Source organism: Spinacia oleracea, chromosome 4 (genome assembly GCF_020520425.1).
Source record: "Spinacia oleracea cultivar Varoflay chromosome 4, BTI_SOV_V1, whole genome shotgun sequence".
Taxonomy (NCBI): domain Eukaryota; kingdom Viridiplantae; phylum Streptophyta; class Magnoliopsida; order Caryophyllales; family Amaranthaceae; genus Spinacia; species Spinacia oleracea.
In genome coordinates this window covers 110,943,594-110,950,934 of record NC_079490.1, presented here as the reverse complement: position 1 = coordinate 110,950,934, position 7,341 = coordinate 110,943,594, and the positions used below count along the sequence as shown (strand labels likewise).

Genomic DNA, 7,341 nt, shown 5'->3' with positions numbered 1-7,341 from the left:
TAAATTGAATATTTGCGATTCTTGTTGTTAAATCTTGAATTTTTGATTGACCTACTGTATATGTTTAACAAATTTGAATGCCTAAGCTTGTTAATTATACAACCTAATTTATAATTGTAATTAATTTGTTGAAATTCGAATAATTTAGAATTTGATTTGATTTTCATAATTAATTGACGACTTAATTAGGTATCCATGATTAAAACCACCATAAAAATTGTTAATTTGTGATAAATTTTAAATTTTTATGACCTAGATTTGAATCCATGTTAATCGGAAATTAATTGATTAATAAATTTTCGATTTTTCGCCCTAAAATTATGAAATTAATATGATTTATTAATTTGCCGTTAATTTTAAATTAAATTTTTTTAATTTTTATGAAAATCTCTCATGAATGTTGCACGCACAAAGCAATGGTAGCTACGTGTTACCCTTAAGGGGTGTTGTATAGTGCGGGCACGCGACGACGAGCAAGGAGCTCGTCGCCCGTGCGGTACGAATGCAGCGAGCAACATAGAATGGCGCGCGCGCGAGGCATTGGTGCTGGCCGTGTGTGCTATGCGATGGGAGAGGGCGACGAGGCAAGGCACAAGCGACGAGCAAGACGCGTGTGGGCAGCGATGGTGCTGCGCCACAGCGCGCCTGGCTCGCCCAAGCAAAGCAGCAGCAGACGCGACACAGCACAGGGCTGCGCGCAGCGTGGTCAGCAATGGCTGCGTGTGCGTGTGGCGTGTGGCTGTGTGTGCCTTGTGCAGCGATCGATCGAGTGGGGCGTAGCAGCCTCGTGGCTTGATGGGGCTTGGGCGCAAGCCCAAGTGCCTCGTCTTGCGACGATTGATACGTTTTGATTTTAATTTGAGATTTTCAGTTCGGAAATAATTTTAATTAACTTTAAAATTAATAATTTAAATTGTTTTCTCGGAATTTAATTTTGATTATTATAATTATTATAAATTTAATTTATACTAATTATTTTACTAAAATTAAACCTTGAATTAATTTAAATTCGTTTAATTCAACTGAAAACAAATTAAATGGATTTCATTATAATTTTATATGAGCTTTAAATTTTAATTAAACTTATATGTTTCCGGTTAGACTAGAAATACATTTTTATGTTTAAAATTATTAAAGCATATAAAGTTATTGGTTTAAGTGGAAGCATTTTAGTCATAAACTCTTGATTAGGTCTACAATCCTTTAAGGTTAAAACAACTTGATTAGAATTAATAAGGACTGAATAATTGGTAGATTATTGGTGCCCTTGATTAATTGCTGCAAATATGTATGTGATGCATAACAATGTGTTTTACTAACCAGCTATGTGGGCCATTCATGATAATGAATGGGTGAATGGTATATATTGTATATGTATTGTTTTGCAGGTTAATGAAAGTGACTAGTATGGCCCAAATAGGATAGAAAATATGGTCTGCATACCATTAATTTGAATGTAATATTGGTCTAAAGTACCAAATTTTATTGCTTTTAAATATGGTCTGCGTACCATCAAATAGTTGTAATTAGTTTAATTATAGCTGATCCTATTTGAAGAAAATGGCGCCTCCCATGGTGAAATTCAAGACGGAGTTTCCAATCCATTTTCAAGACGGACTTTGAAGTTGAAGCTTCAAGATGAAGTCGGGCCATACTAGATCACATTTATCTTATGCATGCTTTAAGTTATTTATTACTCTTAAATATGTCTTAATTATGCATGAGATTGTGGCTTGATTATGTTGCATGATTAAGGATTTTAGTTCACTTAAAATCTAACCAACATAGTAAGAGCCTTAAGTTCCAACTTAAAAATTGAGTTAAAAGGTGTCATGCCAAAATAACACTTACATGGATAACCTTTACATCAATCTTAGTAATAGTTTTCCGCCAAGGCGAGGTGTTACTTATTGATTCTAAAGGGGTAAGGTACACAAATAATTGTGAGTACATGTTAGTTTTGGTTAAACTCAACGATATAACACTAGTAGAAAAACATTCATTTGAGGCGTCACTTTTATATTCATTTGCGGCGTTTTTGGCGTAGCAGCAAATAGAGTGGAAGCAAATGAATAGGATTGATTTGCGGCGTTAAAAAACGCCTCAAATGAATAATTCATTTGCGGCGTATAGGCAGAAAAACGCCTCAAATTAATAGTATTGTTAGGCGGCGTTTTCTACCTAAACGCCTCAAACATTGTAAAATTGCGGGAGAATAAACGCCGCCAATAATGTGTAATTCTTTTTTTTATAAATAATTTCTTTTCTGTATTCAACAAACCCAAAAAAGTAGAACCTGTATTCACGCCACATTTATACACTGTCCAAAAGTATCGTCAACAACCAATAACTTCCAAGAAACTTTGATTTTTACATATAATACCACCATCATATGTTTACAAAAATAATCCAACTAAATGGTTTCAAGTTGATCATAACTATATCTTTTACACTTCGTACGTTACAAATTCACACCAAAAATATAATAAGGCAATTGTATATGATTTCAATAGCAGGAAACATCCACAAAAAGAGATCGATGAAGTGTTAATTATCTACACAAAATGTTCGGTGAAGTATGATGCCCATGTGTCTCGTATTTCACCAATTTGCTCATCGGTGAAAGGATCTCCACTTAGTGACGGGCAAACCTAACAAAATAATATATATCATAAAATAAGTTATCTTCGGTTAGATCTAAAAACAACTAGCAAAATAGAAAATAACAAGTGTTGGTTGTTTTCGCTCTCAACTCTGAACTAATGAAGCTAAATAGGTATTCTAACCCTTTACATGTTCAATATATTTAGTATTAGGTTTCTAAGACTCATTCCCATCTACTTTGGTCAAGTTATGCACATTTAAGGCTCGTTTGTTCGTTATATGACATATTTTGACTATAAGGGTTATCCTCGCTCAACTTTCAACTAATGAAGCTAAATAGGTTTTCTAAACAATGTAAATGTTTAATATACTTAATATTATGATGATAAGACTCATTCTCATCTACTTTTGTCTAGTTATGAACATTTAAGGCTCGTTTGATCGTTATAGGACATATTTAACTTTAATGGTTGTTTTCGCTCCCAACTCTCAACTAATGAAGCTAAATAGGTATTCTAAACCCTTACATGTTTAATATACTTAGTATTAGGTTTCTAAGACTCATTCTCATCTACTTTTGTCAAATTATGCACATTTAAGGCTCGCTTGATCGTTAGAGGACATATTTTGACTATAATGGTTATTTTCGCTCCCAACTCTCGACTAATGAAGCTATTTGGTATTCTTAACCCTTTACATCTTTCATATACTTAGTGTTAGGTTTCTAAGACTCATTGTCATCTACTTTTGCCAAGTTATGCACATTTAAGGCTCGTTTGTTCGTTATATGACATATTTCGACTATAAGGGTTAACTCTCAACTAATGAAGCTAAATAGGTATCCTAAACAATTCAAAACAATTTAAATGTTTAATATACTTAATACTAGGATGATAAGACTCATTCTCATCTACTTTTGTCAAGTTATGCACATTTAAGGCTCGTTTGATCGTTATAGGACATATTTTGACTATAATGGTTATTTTCGCTCCCAACTCTCAACTAATGAAGCTAAATAAGTATCCTAAATAATTTAAATGTTTAATATACTTAATATTAGGATGATAAGACTCATTATCTCTACTTTTGTCAAGTTATGCGCATTTAAGGCTCGTTTGATCGTTATAGGACATATTTTTACTTTAAAGGTTGTTTTCGCTCCCAACTCTCAACTAATGAAGCTAAATAGGTATTCTAAACCCTTTACATCTTTAATATACTTAGTATTAGGTTGCTAAGACTCATTCTCATCTTTTTTTTTCATTTAAGGCACATTTAAGTCTAAGAAACAATAAGAGCACAATTTTATAACGAATTTATTGGAACTTCAAATATCAATATACTGATTGAAAGATATTAATTAAGAAATACTGGACTTTAATCATACACTGACTACACACCATGAGCACAAAGTATAAAGAAGCCTCAATCAAAGATGCTTTTTATATCAGAAAAGATTTATTGAAGAACCAAAAGTAGCTATATGACAAGGCTAACCTGAAAACCAAAGGACAATAGTCCTTCCATTTGAAATCACAGGATGGGTGGGGAGGAGTGTGCTTGGATCCTTCTGGTGGGAATTTCGTCCAAACTTTTTCTTTGGGATCAAAAGCTGAAGACTTCAAGTCACGCTTTACTGGTGGCCCTGGTCTTCCTACAGAATGTCTGCACAATCATACCCAAGGTTGTTTAATGTTTATACATTACATTACATACAACTTAATCATCAACTAACCCATATTTTCCTACATATAAATAACATTATATTCAAATATATATCAAAACAGATGACTCAGAAGCAAACAAGGACATGAACTGATACAGAAGTAGAGAAAGATGCTTAGAAAAGGGCAAATTCTGTAATAAACTACCTTATTCCTAGCTGTAAGTTGAGCATCAACTCGTAATTTTTATGCCCCCTGCAGATAGTCTCCTCTTGCTTCTTGATGGTCTTTGGAAGTAGGATAGGTCGAAAGTTTCGTGGCATGAAACTATCCAAACGGTCTCCACTTCTCCTATTTAAACCATTAGCAGAACCATCATGACCAAAATCCCAAGTTCCTGCACAATCATACCCAAGGTTGTTTAATGTTTATACATTACATTACATACAACTTAATCATCAACTAACCCATATTTTCCTACATATAAATAACATTATGTTCAAATATATATATCAAAACAGATGACTGAGAAGCAAACAAGGGCATGAACTGATACAGAAATAGAGAAAGAAGCTTAGAAAAGGGCAGTTGCCCTTAGACCTTCACAAGTCAATGCAATAGCTTTACCAGGGAAGGGATGGTCAATCAACATTTAGGAATTGTAAGGAATTGAAAAGCACCAACAACTAGGCAAACAGCCAAACGGCTGCCCCTAGTTTATCAGATCTAACTCATTAAGCCAGCACTAATGCATCGGAAATGCATGCTTCGAACGGTTTAGGTAACACAATTTGCAGATCAACATGATTGATTATTTGTATTTCTTACTACCGCATTGTCATTATTAAAAGGTTTCTGACAAAATGATGTTCTCAGAAAATGTTCATGCCTAAATTTTCTACAAAAGCATTGCTGCATTTAGTGCGAAATTCAAGATGAACAACATAACTAGCAACACTAAGAATTGAAATCAAGGTCAACAACATCATCAACAACAACAAACAAAATCTTCCAACAGTAAGACTCCATCAAGCAACAGTTAAGTTAAGTTCAGTACTTCAGTTTAGTGTCAAAACCCCACATTTGAAACATCAACCAATCAAGTTTATCAATTAAAATTAAAAAGATGAAGATGAAATATGAAAATTTCAAAGTAGCCCTTACAATAGGTTTTGTCTGGATTTGCAGTTCACTTCGTTAGGTGGAAGAGCAAGCTGATGTTCTTCTTTCAGCTCAGGCAAGAACTCATTTGGGTGGGATAGGTCATATCCCTTCACTTTCTTTTTTCGTCTTATTGCACTCTTTCTCTTCTGGAAAAGAAATAATCAAATCCCAAGTGACCAAATGTGACAGTAATAAGTAAAAAAAAACCTTGTAAAAAAGAAGTCGAAATATTCAGATGCACGTTGCAAGTTTGTGTATAAGAAATTAACGGAACGAGAATTTACCTTCTGAGTTGTCTTCTTAGCATTTAAGGTTGCAATGGTCTCCCTGATTCTGCACTCATCCCAAACCAAAACAAGAAAATATAAATATTCAATTCAACAATTACAGTAAAATCCAAACCATTAAGTAGAATTTCAGCAAAACAGAAAGCAACAACAGCAAGCAACAGCAGCAAGCAGATCAACCACAACAACTATTAAGCAGATCAAAACTTAGCTAAATAGCAGATCAGAGAACAACCTAAGAAAACCATGTGGGCACACCACCTAGCATGACAACATATGAAAACCCAAATGTAACCCAAGAACGAATTCAGTCCATGTGGACACACTACCTAGCATAAAACGAATCTAATTCAACCCTAGACTAACCTAGCATGACACGAATTTAATTTCAGGCAACAACATTGTTCTTAAAAGGGGACTAAAAATATCAAAACATATCCTGCATAATGAATATGAGGTTGCAACAGCCTCCGTGTTTCTTTAGAAGACAGCACATCAAGAAGTTTAATTTAAAATTCACCTTGTGAATTATATTCTTAGCACTTGAGGTTGCAACAACCTCCATGATTTCTGCACTCATTTCAAACCAAACCCAGAAAATATAAATAAACAATTCAACAATTAAAGTAAAACCCACAAAATTAAGTAGAATTTTAGCAAAGTAAAAAAGATGTCTTACTGGAAAACAAAACTCGTGTTTTTCTCAAATTTGCGCTCCTCTTTCTTGGAAGCACCTAAACTATATCAAATTTGCAGACGAAATTAGATATACGAAATTACCTAATCTCAAATTCGAAATTTTTTGAAGGTTTCTTTATGCGAAAAATTAAAATTGATAATTAGGGTTTTATGCTTCAGCGGGAGAGAGGAGAGGAGAGAGCAAGAGAAAAATAATTCGATAATTCATGTAAATTGAGAGACTTAAACGAGGGGAATAGGGTAATTGAAAGGAAAACCAGCAAAGAGGAGGAGGAAGGGTGAGTGAAAGCATCATTTACCTTAAGTAAAAACGGCGGTGGTGGAGATGAGTTCGAAGGCTAATGACGGTGGATATGAATCTTAAGCTTCACTTTTCCCGGCGAGATTTGATGGTGAACCCGGCGAGATTTGATGGTGAAGAAAATGGAGGTCAGAGTCGGACCTAATTTGAAGGAAGAAGGAGGAGCTTTTGTCTACCGACGAGAACCCAAAGAAAGAATTAAGCTTGGGTGATATTTTGTCGGGGACATAACACTGCGGCGTTAAACAAAATGACGCCGCTAACTAATTATTAGCATTGATTTGAGGCGTTATAGTTACAACTAACGCCGCCAATGAATTTTTTATCATTTAATTATAGGCGTTTTCAAATTAACGCCGCTAAGTCATAGCAGCAAATTATTATTTTTCTACTAGTGTAAGTAAGGAGTCCTTTTATGTCGTGGAAAATTCGATAGGTTTACCTAATAAGTTCTTATGTCGTGGCAAATTCGATAGGTTTAAATTGCATGAATGCTTTAATTTTCAAGTTATTACTCATGATAAATGTTTAGACTTTGCATGCTTCAATGTATGTTTTAATTATTGTTTATAATTAAATATCTTGCACTGCAGTAAACCCTTTTAGAAAGGTAATAGTAAAT

At 34.2% G+C, this 7,341-nt stretch overlaps 1 long non-coding RNA gene across 1 annotated transcript; it reads right to left on the bottom strand.

Moving 5' to 3' along the window:
• Positions 1-5,487: 5,487 nt before the first annotated feature.
• On the bottom strand, positions 5,488-6,274 carry LOC130459518 (uncharacterized). The gene is made up of 3 exons (XR_008918940.1): positions 6,240-6,274; positions 5,717-5,765; positions 5,488-5,578 (listed from the first exon to the last, which is right to left on the bottom strand). It is a non-coding gene; the product is annotated as an uncharacterized lncRNA (long non-coding RNA).
• Positions 6,275-7,341: the final 1,067 nt, after the last annotated feature.